Source organism: Capra hircus, chromosome 13 (assembly GCF_001704415.2).
Source record: "Capra hircus breed San Clemente chromosome 13, ASM170441v1, whole genome shotgun sequence".
In the NCBI taxonomy this organism is placed as follows: Eukaryota; Metazoa; Chordata; class Mammalia; order Artiodactyla; family Bovidae; genus Capra; species Capra hircus.
Genome location: NC_030820.1, coordinates 46,436,880 through 46,452,616, shown reverse-complemented (window position 1 = coordinate 46,452,616; position 15,737 = coordinate 46,436,880). Strand labels below are relative to the sequence as shown.

The following is a 15,737-nucleotide window of genomic DNA, read 5'->3' as shown; positions in this document are numbered from 1 at the left end:
GTGAGGGAAATGCACTCCATTTAACAAGTCCATTCTGCACATTACCTGAGATTTCTTGTATAAAATATGGTGTGTTCTTGATCATTATTACTGCCAAAATTTTATGTAGGGGTTTGTCTCATGTGAAGGATGGCAAGTGATAGAAGACATATGTTAGGGTTAGAGGGATCATATACATCATTATCCAAATTTGGGCACTTTTGAGAGTACCAATATTAATTATGCCGGGGCAATGGGTATAAACCTGGGGAAAATGAGATGTCTAGTCCCCTTGTTATGGGCAAGAGGCTCCACTAAGCCTGCAAGGAAAGAGGTTTAAAAATATTGAGACACCCATTAGGTTAAACATCTCAGGGTGGATCTCTCAAATAGGATGGGGACAAGTGAGGGAGGGGAGAGGCCAGAAGAATTGTGTAGAATGAGGTGGTGTATATATAAATGTGGATGGGGGCCTGAAAGTTCTGCTGGGAAGGAGAAATGAGAGGTCTATAAAACATGACGATGGGATGAAGATGATTCAGTAGCAGAAATGGATTGTGGCCAGTTAGAAATGAGTATTAGGCAGCAATGCCAGGGCTTTTTTCTATCCAGTCAGTCTTTCATAATGATTAAGTTGACACTACTTTTAGATCCTTACCTTCTTTCCTCAGAGATTGTTTATTGTGAGGTGCATTGGGGGCAGTTAAGCATCTCTTTGAGTCTTGAGCTGGGTGGAGCTGGGAGTGAGTGACCAGATCAGGCTGGGCAAGGGATTGACTTTCCCCTGCCAGAAGGGGCAATGTACAGCTCATTCAGAAGATGCCGAAAATCAGCCTTTTTTCCTCAAAAGAATCCAATGTCAACTGGCTGAATGCTTTCCTTCCCTCCCCCAACCAAGAAAATGCTCAAAAGGTAATATAGTTTGTGAGGGTTTGAGGGAACCAAATGACATTGCCTTTGGTCCTATTCTGGATATTGTTGCCATGTAGCAACTACTCCAAAACTTAATGGTTTAAAGAAACCACCATTTTATTATGCCCATGAATTGTGTAGGCCAAAGAGTTGGACAGGCACAATGGGGACTTGACTCTGCCCCATGACATCTGAGGCTGCTGTTGGGGAGACTCAGTGTCTGAGGTTGACGTGATAGCTAGGAATTGGAATCAGTTCAGTCACTTGCATGGCTGGCACCTGGGCTGGGAGGACTTGAAAATCAGGTGTACTGATTGAAGTGCCTTCACATGACTTCCCCATGTGGCCTGGCTTCCTCCCAGCATAGTAGTCTCAAGTTTGATGAGCTTCTTACCTGGCTTAAGAAGTCCCAAGAGGACCCAAGTGGGAGACTGTCAGTAAACAACATGGAAGCTACATTGCCACTTCTCACATAGTCTCAAAAGTCACATAACATCACTTTCACTATATGCTATTGACCAAAGTAGCCAGCCATATGCCCATTCAGATTCAAGGGCAGGGATCATGGACCCCATCTCTCAATGGGAAGAGTATCAAAGAATTTGTGGCAATTTTTGAAAACTGCCATTATGGGGTTGTAGATTCTTAGGGGCTTTCATTGGCCTCATGAACAGGATCACGTTGGTCAGCCCACAGGAGAAAGCTTTTGCAAATGGCCCTACATCATTCCTCATCTCAGTCTCTACCATCACCACAACTACTATATCCTATTATATATAAGGAAGGCCACTTTCTGAACTGAATGACAAGCATGTTTGAGGGTTTGTCCTCTGGGGCCTGGCTGTGCTGAGGTTATGGCATCATGAAGACATTCTTTGAAAGTCTCCCTTCTCATCTCCCACATCCTGGCTTAACTGAAGTTACCTGTCAACATCACATAGATCCTCCTCAGCAAACGTGGAGAAGCCAAAGAAGTCAAACTCTATGTTTCTCTTATTTTCAAAAGAAGAAATATTTCATTCGTCAAATAATTTATAGAGACGCTAGTGTGAATTAGATATAGTTTCTGACATTAGACAACAAAGGGAATACAGGAAGCCACATAGAAAGTGACCAGGCCATGCAGGGCCTAATAGCCAATGACCAGGTCTTTAGATTTTAATTAAATGTGATAGGAAGCCCTTGAAGATTTCAGCAGGGTGGTGACATGACCTGATTTCAAAGACCACTCTGATTGTTGTGTGGGGCCTGAGGGGCAATGGTGGGGCTTGGTGGTAGAGGAGGTATTCTGAAATGGTGAGAAACGGAGAAAGACCAAGTTTTAGAGGCAACAAGTTTTAGAGAAGTTTCTTCCATTTGGGGTATGTTGAATTTTAATGTAACCTCCAGATTGGGAGGGTTGGTACTGAGGATGTGCATTTAGAAATTGTCATTAAGAATCTGCCTGCATTACAGGAGACCCGGGTTTGATCCCTTGGTCAGCAAGATCCCCTGGAAAAGGAAATGGCAACCAGTATTCTTGCCTGGGAAATCCCATGGACAGAGGAGCCTGGGCTTGCAAAGAGTTGGACATGACTGAGGTGACTAAACCACCACCAGTATTTAGATGATTTTCAAAGTTGTGGGCTTGGATGATAACATCAAGGGAGAAAGTGTAGCCAGAGGAAAGAAGAGGAATCAGGACTGAATGGTAAGAAACAGACAGTTTTAGATCATGGTTCCTAGCTTTCAGTGTGCATCACCTGGGGTCTGGATAAAACACAGATTCCTGGGCCCACCTTCAGTTCAATTCAGTTCAGTCGCTCAGTCGTGTCTTGACTCTGCGACCCCATGGACTGCAGCACGGCAGGCCTCCCTGTCCATCACCAACTCCCAGAGTTTACCCATTGACTTGGTGATGCCATCCAACCATCTCATCCTCAGTCGTCCCCTTCTCCTCCTGCCCTCAATCTTTCCCAGCATCAGGGTCTTTTCCAATGAGTCAGCTCTTTGCATCAGGTGGCCAAAGTATTGGAGTTTCAGCTTCAACATCAGTCCTTCCAGTGAACACCCAGGACTGATCTCCTTTAGGATGGACTGGTTGGGCCCACCTTAGAGATTCTGATTTAGTAATTCTGAGATGAAGTCCAAGAACCTGCATTTCTCCTGGGTTCCTAGATGGTGCTGATCTGCTGAGCCACACTTTGCATTAAAGAAAGAGAAGATAGCAAGAGAGACTGAAAATTGACAGCCAGTGAAGGAGGAGGATATCAAGAGCGCGAGAGAGGAGGTGCCTTTCAAGAAGGCAGGGGTCAGCTTTAGAGAGACCAAATAGAGTAGAGGTGGGAAAGAACTCACTGGATTTGGTGATGGAGGTCGTTACTGGGGCCTTGATGGGATTAGTTTCAAGAGAGTGATAAGAACAGACAGAGTAAATTGATGAAGAAATGGAAGGTGAGGGAGTAGAGACAATTCTTCTGAGAAGGTTTGTCCTGGGAGGAGCAGAGAAATAGGCATTAGCTGGAGGAGAGTATGGGTGTAATGGAAAGTATTTTAAACTTTCTCTAGTAGTGAGGGTCCTCTTTAGGATGGGCCCTTTCATTGGGGGTATTCATGTCCTCAAAGACCTCCTTCCTTCCCTTTCTCCCCTCTGACTTTCTCAGTTCAGCAATTTAAGGTATTGCATCAGAAATTACATTTTTTCTAAGGATGAATGATTGTGAATTCAAAGAGAAACCATCATGCTGCAGACGTATTACAGGCGGCTATATCTCTCCACTCTTTAAACACATAAAATGATTCCTTAGTGGCTAGACTCTAGGGTCTGGGATTCAGACTGTGTGAAAAAGCCCAGACCGTGTTTCTGACAACCTCTCTCCCTGAGTACCCCCTGGGCTTCAGTCCTGCTAGGCCAGTTGCCCCTTCTTTAATTGCCTTGGCTGAGGCTCTGCTCCAGCAGTTTCCTCAGCCCCGAATTCCTTCACACTCCTCTCTTCTGTGAAGTTGTCCATATTTCCCCAACAAAACTCAACCGTCTTCCTCCTGCTCCAGCAGCAACTAGCTTATATCATCCAGCGCCATTTTAAGCTGCTCTGCCCATATTTAACTAGATTATAAATTACTTGGGAGTAGAGCCTCAAAGGAAATGGCAACCCACTCCAGTACTCTCGCCTGGAGAATCCCAGGGATGGGGGAGCCTGGTGGGCTGCTGTCTATGGGGTCGCACAGAGTCAGACACAACTGAAGCGACTTAGCAGCAGCAGCAGAGCCTCAGACCTTGCAAATGAGAGTCTACTAGAAGAATCAGTTAAACAATGTCCTGAGTGTGGTTACCTATCCCATGTTCTCATCTTGTTCTTGTGCTTGTATTCCCCTTGGTTCCCACAGAATTTTTCCTGTTCTCTTTCTGTCTAGCCATATGTGAAGTTCCCAGCTATGCAAAGAATGTTTAGTGTCACCCCGAACCTTTGCGACACTTGGGCTCTTCACTTAATTTCTTCCTGGTCCCAGATTTTTGAAACTAACGGTCTGATTTTTGTCATCATTTCTTTGTTTCTCAACCCAGGTTTGGCTTCTGATTTGCTCTGTTCTGGACTACGGAGACTTTGTGTTTCCACTGGCAGTTCCTGCACTGTTGGTAATCTTTCTTATCACTGGTTAAAATCATTCTAACACTCAAACCCAATGTGTGTGTGTGTTTGTAGGAGTGGTGGTGGTTTCCCTGCCACCAGCAATTTTCCAACATTACTGCACGTCCTACAATTCAACTCAATTCTGACACTAGCAATTTTCCAACATTACTGCACGTCCTACAATTCAACTCAATTCTGACACTATCTACCCAGAGATAGTATCAGATCCTACAGGTTAAGGGTTTAGTCTCATAAGATAGCCCCTCTTCCTGACTCAGATGCCAGTTGTAAGTCCAGGCTGTCATCTGTGCTTCTGACTGATCTGCTATAGACTGGAGGTTCCAATGACTCCTTCCTTTCCTGTGATTAACTTGCTAGAGTGGCTCATCAGTTCAGTTCAGTTCAGTCGCTCAGTCATGTCCAACTCTTTGTGACCCCATGAACTGCAGCATGCCAGGCCTTCCTGTCCATCACCAACTCCCAGAGTCCACCCAAACCCATGTCCATTGAGTCGGTGATGCCATCCAACCATCTCATCCTCTGTCATCCCCTTCTCCTCCTGCCCTCAATCTTTCCCAGCATCAGGGTCTTTTCCAATGAGTCAGCTTTTCACATCAGGTGGCCAAAGTATTGGAGTTTCAGCTTCAACATCAGTCCTTCCAATGAACACCCAGGACTGATCTCTTTAGGATGAACTGGGTGGATCTCCTTGCAGTCCAAGGGACTCTCAAGAGTCTTCTCCAACACCACAGTTCAAAAGCATCTATTCTTCGGTACTCAGCTTTCTTTATAGTCCAACTCTCACATCCATACATGACCACTGGAAAAACCATAGCCTTGACTAGACGGACCTTTGTTGACAAAGTAATGTCTCTGCTTTTTAATATGCTGTCTATAGAACTCACAAAAACACATTTCTGTTGAATTCCAAGAAACCTGTAGTTGGAATTTTTATTGGAATGGCATTGTATCTAGAAATAGATATGTGCAAGATTGACATCTTTATGTACTATGGACTGAATGTTTGTGTCCCTCCCAAATTTACACATTGAACCCTTATCCCCAATATGAAGATGGGATATTTGGGAATGATCAGATCATGAGGGTAGAACCCTCATGGATGGGCTTAGTGTTGATTTCAGTTGCAAGCAGCAGTAAGCAACCCCTTGCAGCAAGCAGCAGAGAGCAGTAGCAGGGAGCAAGATCTTAGTTCCCAGATCAGGAGTCCTAACCATTAGACCACAGAGGCCAGTTGGCTAGAGCCTGGATCCATAGTCCATGCCTGTCTTGTCAAGAAAGAATTCAGGTGAGGAGGCAGAAGGTAAAGAGAAAAGTAAAAATTTTATTGGAAAAATACATGTGAAAAGATGCACAGGGAAGCTCAGAGGAAGAGTCATGCCTTTGGGAAGTTTAAATCCTTTATAAGGGGGCAGTTTTCCTGGTCTTTTTCTTCCTTCAGGCTAATCATCTTGTTTTGTCCCCCTGGCTAATTTGTCTCAGGACCCTCCCCTTAGGTGTGCATGCACCCCTCAGCCAAAATGAACTGACTTGAAAGCATTTGGGAGGAGAAACTCTCATTATGGCCCGGCATTTCCTCTGACTTTTGTCTCCCAAGTAGCCCTTCTGTGCATGTGTAGTGTCTCCCTTGTCCCAAGAAGGAGGGGAGCCAGAGAGCCTTTAATCCTTTACTCAGATAGGATTTTGCCCCTCTTTGTTCTTGCCACGACTATTGTCTTAAGGTATTTACAAAAGACAAAATCTGGCTATTTACTCTGTTTCTATTGTTACTTCCATTTTGGAGAGCAAACAGAAGGCTGATTTTAAGTGCCTTACCTGGAGCCCACCTATCCTTGTCCAGGAAATCCAAAGAGAAGGCTAGTTGTAAGTGTCCAGCCTGAAGCCCAGTTTTTTCTGCCCCATAAAATGCAAACAGGAGGCCAGTTATAAATGTCTAAACTGGAGCCCATCTATCTCCTGTTTCAGTGTCATTATGAGAAGAGACATGAGAGATGATTGCTGTCTCAGCCAAATGAGAACACAGCAAGAAGGCAGCTGTCTGCAAACCAAGAAGAGAGTCCTCACCAGGAACTGGATTGACCAGTGCCTTGGTCTGATTCTTCCTAGCCTCCAGAAAAGCAAAGTGGGAAGTAGGAAACATGAGACAAGGAAGGGAGCAAAGTCAGGAAAAGTGGGCCAATTACCATGCTAGGTAAGTGGGGCTTGATCCCACAGGGACCATCTGTGAAATAACGGGAATACACCTCAGGTCATCCAGCTGCAAGAAGGGGGAACTGAGGCATCGATCCACCAACTCACATCTCCCATTGTCTCATCTTTTGGTACGTCCAAACGAAGACACAGTTAATGTACCTATTTAAAAGATAAGCACTGCATTCCCCTCAAACATTGACAGATAGAATGCGAAGCATGATAAATACTGAGAACTAAGTTTCTGTTCTTTAAGCCACTCAGCTTGTCATAGCAGGTTGAGCTGACTAAGACATTGTTTGCATATCCAGGAAAATAACATGAATCAGCTTACTTAGATTGTTTTGTGTACCTCTCAATAGACTTAGAACAGATGCTGTTGACACCTCATCTTACATTTCCTTGGCCCACTTGAGTTCACCTCTTGCAGGCTTCCAGAACACTGACACCTTCCCACCTAAAGGCCTGCATGTCTTGTCTCTGCCTCAGGTCTTTCTCTGGCTATGTCTCAACTTGCCCTGTCTCCGACAGGAGCACCCACAAAGCGTGGAGAGAGTTACTTCTCCACCCTTCTCCGGTAGCATATTGGGCAACCACCGACCTGGGGAGTTCATCTTTCAGTGTCATATCTTTTTGCCTTTTCATACTGTTCATGGAAAATACTATACACAGAAAATACTAAAGACACTTCCAGAAAACTACAAGAGCTAATCAGTGAATTTAGTAAAAAGTTTCAGGATATAGAATTAATACACAGATTTCTCTTGTATTCCTATACACTAAAAATGAAACATCTGAAAAAATTAAGGTAACAATTCTATTTACCATCACATTAAAAAAAAAAAAAACCTAGCAATAAAATTACCTAATGAGGCAAAAGACACATACTCAGAAAACTGTAAGATACTGACAAAAGAAATCAAAAATGATACAGGCAGAGAAATACAGCATGTTTTTGAATTGGAAGAATCAATGCCATCAAAATGACTGTCCTACCCAAAGCAGTCTACAGATTCAGTGAAATCCCTATCAAATGACTAATAACATTTTTCTCAAAACTAGAACAAAATTATTTACAATTTGTATTGAAACACAAAAGACCCCAAATAGCCAAATAAATCTTGATAGAAAAAAAAGGAGCTGAAGGAATCATGCTTCCTGACTTGAAACTATGCTACAAAGCTTGAGTCATAATATGATACTGGCAAAAAAACCCAGACATATAGTTCAGTGACACAGGGTAGGAACCCAGGAATATACCCACATACTTGTGGCCAATTAATCTATGACAAAGGCAAGAATATATAATGGAGAAAGACAGTATCTTCAATATGTGGTGCTGGGAAAACTGGACAACTATATGTAAAGGAATAAAATTAGAATATTCTCTAATAACATATATAAAAAGAAAGTCAAAATAGATCAAAGACCTAAGTATAAACCTTTATATTATAAAACTCTTATAGTAAAATATAGGTAGAACATAAACTGCAGCAATATCTCTATTTAGATATATCTCCTTGAATAATGAAAATAAAAACAAAAACATTCCTTGGAGAAGGTTCTGCAACCCACTCCAGTATTCTTGCTCTGAGAATCCCATGAACAGGGAAGACTGCTGGGATACAGGCCATAGGGTCATCAGGAGTCAGACATGACTGAAGTGACCTAGTACACATACATGTATGGTATCATGTCATCTACAAACAGTGATAGTTCTACTTACTCTCTTTCAATGTGGATTCTTTTTATTTTTCTTCTCTGATTGCCATGAATAGAACTTCCCAAACTATGCTGAATAAAAATGGTTAGAATGGACGTCATTGTCTTATTCCTGATCTTAGAGGAAATGCCTTTAAATTTTCACCATTGAGAATGATGCTTGCTGTGTGTTTGTTGTATATGATCCTTATCATGTTAAGGTAGGTTTCTGCTATGTCCACGTATTGGAGCATATTTTTTTATGATAAGTGGGGGTTGACTTTTGACAAAAAGCTGTTTTTTCTCACCTATTGAGATAATCACGTTGCATTCATTTTTCAAATCTGTTACTGTGGTGTATCACAATGACTGATTTGTAGATATTGAAAAATTCTTGTATCCCTAAGATAAATCCCACTTGACCATGGTGTCTGGTGCTTTTAAAATTTTTTTATTGTTGGATTTGGTTTGCTAGTATTTTATGGAGGTTACTGTGTCTATGTTCATCAATGTTACTGGACTGTAATTACTTTTGATATTGTGGTATCTTTTCTGATTTTGATATCAAGGTGATGGTGGTCTTCAGATTGAGTTTTGAAGTGTTCCTTCCACTGCAACTTTTTGGAATAGTTTCAGAAATATATGTGTTAACTCTTCTCTAAATTGGTTGAATTCACCTGTGAATCCATCTTGTCCTGGATTTTTATTTTGGGGGGAGTTGTAAAATTGCTGATTCTATTTCATTACTGGTCACTGGTCTCTCCATACTTTCTATTTCTTGCTGGTTTAGTGTTGGGAGATTGTACATTTCTAAGAATTTGTCCATTTCTTCTTGGCTTTCCATTTTATTGGTGTATAGTTAATTGCACTAGTCTCTTACATTACACTGTGTTTCTGTCTTATTTGTTGCACCTTCTCCTTTTTCACTTCTGATTGGACCCTCATTCCATTTCATTCATTTCATTGGACCCTCCTCCAACTTTTTTTCTTGATGAGTCTGGCTTATAGTTTGTCAATTTTGTTTACCCTATGAAAGAACTGGCTTGTAGCCTTTAATTTCTAGGGGTTTAAGCAAAATAAATTTAGTGCTTTAGTGCACAGAAAGTATTTTTTTTATTTGCCACATAACATTTACTAGATGGTTTAATGTTTATATATTTCTTCTCACTGTAGCCCTCTGTTCTACATTTTTATATGTTTGACTCATAGAAACTGACATCAATAATTGACAGTACATAACCTTCTATAAACTTCATCAGATTTACCATTTCCTTTATATAAATATTTTTCATATATATTCCTTTAATGTGTATCAGAAATACGTAGCATGCCCCTGTGTGATGCTCATGTGTTGTACCCCATCATGCCTACTGTGGTATCAGGCACCCTATAAGTACTTGGATGACGTTGGCTGGGTTCACATATTATTGACTTATACACAAGGAAGAAATATAATAGGAAATGCTAAGGTAAATTTTTGAACTTTTCCAGTGTTACCATACACAGAAAGCAGAGGAGATCATAAAGAGAAAAGTTGGCAGGCATTTCTTTTAACAAAATTATTCTACAGTGAAATAATTATATCCCCTTCTGAATTGTGAAAAATTTTTTAAAAATCATCAATATCCTTTAAATATAAAGAAACATAGATGAATATTTTAGAAATAAAAGGCACTCCTCTACATATGTGAAATATATCAATGAGCAAAAAAGACAAATGACACTTAGAATCTAGCTGAGGGGAATGGGGAATAAATAGAATGCATTAAAAAGAAGGTAATTCTAAGAGCTTCCTGCCCCTTTATGGATCACAGACTTGTTGTGGCAATGGGTCTTATATAAATCAATGAAGCTATTAGCCATACCATGCAGAGCCACCCAGAATGGCTCTGATTATTTGAAGTGTTTTGGCAAAATGTGACCCACTGATAGAGGAAACTGTAAACCACTCCAGTATTGTTGCTGCTTGCTGCTGCTGCTGCTAAGTTGCTTTAGTCATGTCCGACTCTGTACAACCCCATCGATGGCAGCCCACCAGGCTCCTCTGTCTCTAGGATTCTCAAGGCAAGAACACTGGAGTGGATTGCCATTTCCTTCTCTAATGCATGAAAGTGAAAAGTGAAAGTGAAGTTGCTCAGTCGTGTCTGACTCTTAGTGACCCCATGGACTGTAGCCCACCAGGCTCCCCCATCCATGGGATTTTCCAGGCAAGAATACTGGGGTGGATTGCCATTGCCTTCTCCGATTCTTGCTGCTAAAACCCCGTAAACATTATGAAAAGGCAAAAACATGTGAGACTGGAAGATGGGCCCCTCAGGTCAGAAAGTGTCCATTATGCTACTGGAGAAGAGCAGAGGGCAATTACTAATAGCTCCAGAAAGAATGAAACAACTGTGCCAAAGGATAACAACATTAAAATGCAACCACTAAATTTAAAAAAAGTGTTATTCCATGGAAGGAAAACTATGATGAACCTAGACAGCATATTGAAAAGCAGAGATATCACTTTGCCATCAAAGGTCTGTATAGCCAAAGCTATACTTTGGCTGGGAGAAAAATCAATAACCTCATATATGCAGGTGACACCCCCTTATGGCAAAAAGCAAAGAGGAACTAAGGAGCCTCTTGATGAAGGTAAAAGAGGAGAGAGAAAAGGCTGGCTAGAAACTTAATATTCAAAAAACAAAGATCATGGCAGTTGGCCCCATCATTTCATGGCAACTATATCAAGAAACAATGGAAATAGTGACAGACTTCAGTTTCTTGGGCTCTGAAATCACTGCACTATGTAACTGCAGCCATGAAATTAAAAGACGCCTGCTCCTTGAAAGAAAATATATGACCAAACTAGGCAGCATATTAAAAAGCAGAGACACACTTTGCTGATAAAGCTACATATAGTCAAAGTTATGGTTTTTCCAGTAGTCAAGTATGGATGTGAGAGTTGCGCTGTAAAGAAAGCTGAGTGTCAAAGAATGGATGCTTTTGAACTGTGGTATTGGAGAAGACTCTTGAGAGTTCCTTGGACTGCAAGATCAAACTAGTCAATCCTAAAGGAAATCAACTCTGAATATTCATTAGAAAGTCTGATGCTGAAGATCTAGCTCCAGTACTTCGGCAACCTGATGCAAAGAACTGACTTATTGGAAGAGACCCTGATGCTGGGAAAGATTGAAGGCTGGAGGAGAAGGGGACGACAGAGGATGAGATGGTTGGATGGCATCACTGACTCGACAGACATGAGGTTGTGCAAGCTCCAAGAGTTGGTTATGGACAGGGAAGCCTGGCTTGATGCCGTCCACGGGGTTGCAAAGAGTTGACCATGACTGAGCAACTGAACTGAACTGAATAATTAGTGATATTCCGTATCTTTACATATCTTTAGTGGCCATCTGTATGTCTTCTTTTGAGGAATGTTTATTTAGATCATCAGTCTGTTTTTGGCATTGCCTTTCATTCGGACTGGAATGAAAACTGACCTTTTCCAGTCCTGTGGCCACTGCTGAGTTTTCCAAATTTGCTGACATATTGAGTCCAGCACTTTCACAGCATCATCTTTTAGGATTTGAAATAGCTCAACTGGAATTCCATCACCTCCACTAGTGCCAGGGTCCAGCCCCGGTGGATCCAGAGAATTCGAAGCAGGGATAGAGTCGGCATCTGGGGAAGGACTATTTAATTAGAAATATAAAGAGGTTAGGAAAGAATAGTGCAGTAGGAAATTTAGGGGAGGAAAGAGGCTGTATTCCTTGGTTTACATAGAAAGCCAGTAAAGCCCCGAGACAAGGGACTTGAACCATCTACATAGGGCCACAGGCGCCCACTTGAATAGTGGAGGGTGCCCTGCCTTGGGCTACCTCTTGCGTGGGTCTTAGAAGCCCAGGCAAATAAGTAGACATGGCTAGCCTCTATGTCCCAGATGGGAATCAGCCAGAAAATAGAGTAAGAAAGAAAAGAAGACATGGGGGAACCAGTCTTTCCAGGAACTGGCCCATCCTTTATCGTCCAGAAAAGCTTTTTATACTTTTGGTTGTACATAGAGATCAATGGATAATACAAAATTATGCAGTGTCAGCAGCCCTGACTCTCATCGAGACCAGGCTTTCTCTCTGCATACCTAGCTGTATACCCAAGTCTTAGGTGATTTACATCATCTTCTGGCCAGGAGGCCTATTAGCATTTTATGGTCCTTTTCTGATAAGGGTCTGTCAACTAGAAAACTTATTTTCCTTAAAAGTGTTTTTCTTTCCAAAGTCTAGTGCCACTCTCAGAGAGCACTAATTAAGGTTACATTCTTATATAGCAAGGACACAACAATTTATAACAAGGAAAGAGGAGTACAGTGATTTATAACAAAGAGAAAGTTCACTAACTCAAAAGTCTAGCATTGCTAACATCAAAACTACTATATTCCTTTTTCTATATCCCAATTACATTGATTAATATCCTCCAGGTGCCTAAAAGATAAAGAATATGGAGGCCTGACAGCAGTCATTGATTCAACAGTGAAACCCATCACGAGTATAATTCTTAGCTTTTTAGAAAAGGCTGTATATCTTTAAGATGCTTTAAGCTTTGTGCCTATCACGGTTGGGGGGCCGTAAACAATCACAAGTTGTAAAAGTCTCTAACTGTCAGACAAGTTAGAGAGACATCAGAGGGGTTTGAGCTGAGACACTCCTTTTATATGCAAGAGACTGTTAACTGGAGCTCTAAGTTAACTCTTTCCAGAGAAAGGTGGTCGAGGATAGCCCCCTGTTATGTCAGAAGAGTGAAAAGCACAGTACAATAAAACAGGCAGTCTGGTTTTGGGAGTAGATGCTCGAAAAAAATCAAGCGAGGCTCCCTTAAGGCCAGACTCACCTTTGCCTGTTGGACCCCTTAACCTCATGCCCTTTGCCATGGGCGAGACTCCTTGTGCTGGCTCCCGGCACACTAGCTTTGTTGGTAGGGATGCTTCCTAAGGCCCACTTGACTTCACATTCCAGGATGTCTGGCTCTAGGTGAGTGATCACACCATTGTGATTATCTGGGTCATGAAGATCTTTTTCGTACAGTTCTTCTGTATATTCTTGCCACCTCTTCTTAATATCTTCTGCTTCTGTTAGGTCCATACCATATCTGTCCTTTATCAATCTCATCTTTGCATGAAATATTCCCTTGGTATCTCTAATTTTCTTAAAGAGATCTCTAGTCTTTCCCATTCTGTTGTTTTCCTCTATTTCTTTGCATTGATTACTGAGGAAGACTTTCTTATCCTTGCTATTCTTCACTGGGCTGGAAGAAGCACAAGCTGGAATCAAGATTGCCGGGAGAAAAATCAGTAACCTCATATATGCAGATGACACCACCCTTATGGTAGAAAGTGAAGAAGAACTAAAGAGCCTCTTGATGAAAGTGAACGAGGAAAGTGAAAAGGTTGGCTTAAAGCCTAACATTTAGAAAACTAAGATCATGGCAGCTGGGCCTATCACTTCATGGCAAATGGATGGAGAAACAATGGAAACAGTGAGAGACTTTATTTCTTTGGGCTCCAAAATCACTGCAGATGGTGATTGCAGCCATGAAATTAAAAGACGCTTACTCCTTGGAAGAAAAGTTATGACCAACCTAGACAGCATATTAAAAAGCAGAGACATTACTTTGCCAACTAAGGTCCATCTAGTCAAGGCTATGGTTTTCCAGTAGTCATGTATGGATGTGAGAGTTGGACTATAAAGAAAGCTGAGTGCCTAACAATTGATGCTTTTGAACTGTGGTGTTGGAGAAGACTCTTGAGAGTCCCTTGGACTGCAAGGAGATCCACCCAGTCCATCCTAAAGGAGATCAGTCCTGGGTGTTCATTGGTAGGACTGATGTTGAAGCTGAAACTCCAGTACTTTGGCCACCTCATGCGAAGAGTTGACTCATTGGAAAAGACTTTGATGCTGGGAGGGATTGAGGGCAGGAGGAGAAGGGGACGACCGAGGATGAGATGGCTGGATGGCATCACTGACTCGATGGACATGAGTTTGAATGAACTCCGGGAGTTGGTGATGTACAGGGAAGTCTGGAGTGCTGCAGTTCATGGGGTTGCAGAGTTGGACACTACTGAATGACTGAACTGAACTGAACTGAAGACTCTGTTTTTGATTGTGTTGTTTTGTTTTCTATTGAGCTACATGTGCCCTTTTTTATATGTTGGAAATTAATCTCTTATCAATCATTTGATTTGAAAATATTTTCTAGCATTCTCTGGTTTGTCTTTTCACTTTGTTTATGGCTTCCTTTGCTTTGCAAATGATTTTAAGTTTCATTCAGTCTCATTTGCCTATTTTTCTTTTTATTTTCATTTCCCCAGGATACATATCTAAATATAGATATTGCTGCAATTTATGTTCTACCTGTGTTTTACTCTAAGATTTTTCAACTGTCTAGCCTTATACTTAAGTATTTGATCCATTTTGACTTTATTTTTGCTCATGATATTAGAGAATATTCTAATTTTGTTCTTTTGCATATAGTTGTCAAGTTTTCCCAGCACAACTTATTGAAAATACTGTCTTTTCTCCATTGTATATTCTTGCCTTCTTTGTGATAGGTTAATTGGCCATAAGAATGTGAGTTTATTTATGGGGTCTCATCCTGTTTCATTGATCTATACGTCTGTTTTTGTGCCAGAATCATATAGTTTTGATGACTCTTCTTTTGTAGCATAATTTGAAGTCAGGAAGCTTGATTCCTTCAGCTCCTTTTTTCTCTCTCAAGATTGATGTGGCTCTTTGGGTTCTTTTTGTTTCAATACAAAGTATAAAAAATATTTTATTGTAGTTGTGGGATAAATGTTACTGGTGATTTGACAGGGATTGCATTGAATCTGTAGATTGCTTTGGGTAGTACAGTCATTTTAACAGCATTGATTCTTCCAACTCAAAAACTTGTTATATTTCTCCATTTGTATCATCTTTGATTTCTTTTATCAGTATCTTATCATTTTTTGAGTATAAGTCTTTTGCCTCATTAGGTAAGTTTATTCCTAGGTATTTTATTCTTTATATGATGGTAAATAGAATTGTTACCTTAATTTTTTATGGATCTTTTACTTTTCATGTATCAGAATACAAGAGAAATCTGTGTATTAATTCCATATCCTGATACTTTACTGAATTCACTGATTAGCTATTTTAGTTTTCTGGAATTGTCTTTAGTACTTTGTGTGTATAGTATTTGTCTTCCCAGGTGGTGCTAGTGGTAAAGAACACACCTGCCAGTGCAGGAGATGTAAGAGAGGTGAGTTCAGTCCCTAGGTCATGACCATCCCTTGCAGAAGATTTCAGCAGCTCACTC

The 15,737-nt window shown here is 41.1% G+C and overlaps 1 long non-coding RNA gene across 1 annotated transcript; it reads left to right on the top strand.

The window, feature by feature from the left end:
* On the top strand, window positions 2,432-13,720 carry LOC108637395. Its single transcript, XR_001919019.1, has 4 exons — window positions 2,432-2,581; window positions 4,436-4,507; window positions 6,486-6,711; window positions 13,696-13,720. It is a non-coding gene; the product is annotated as an uncharacterized LOC108637395 (long non-coding RNA).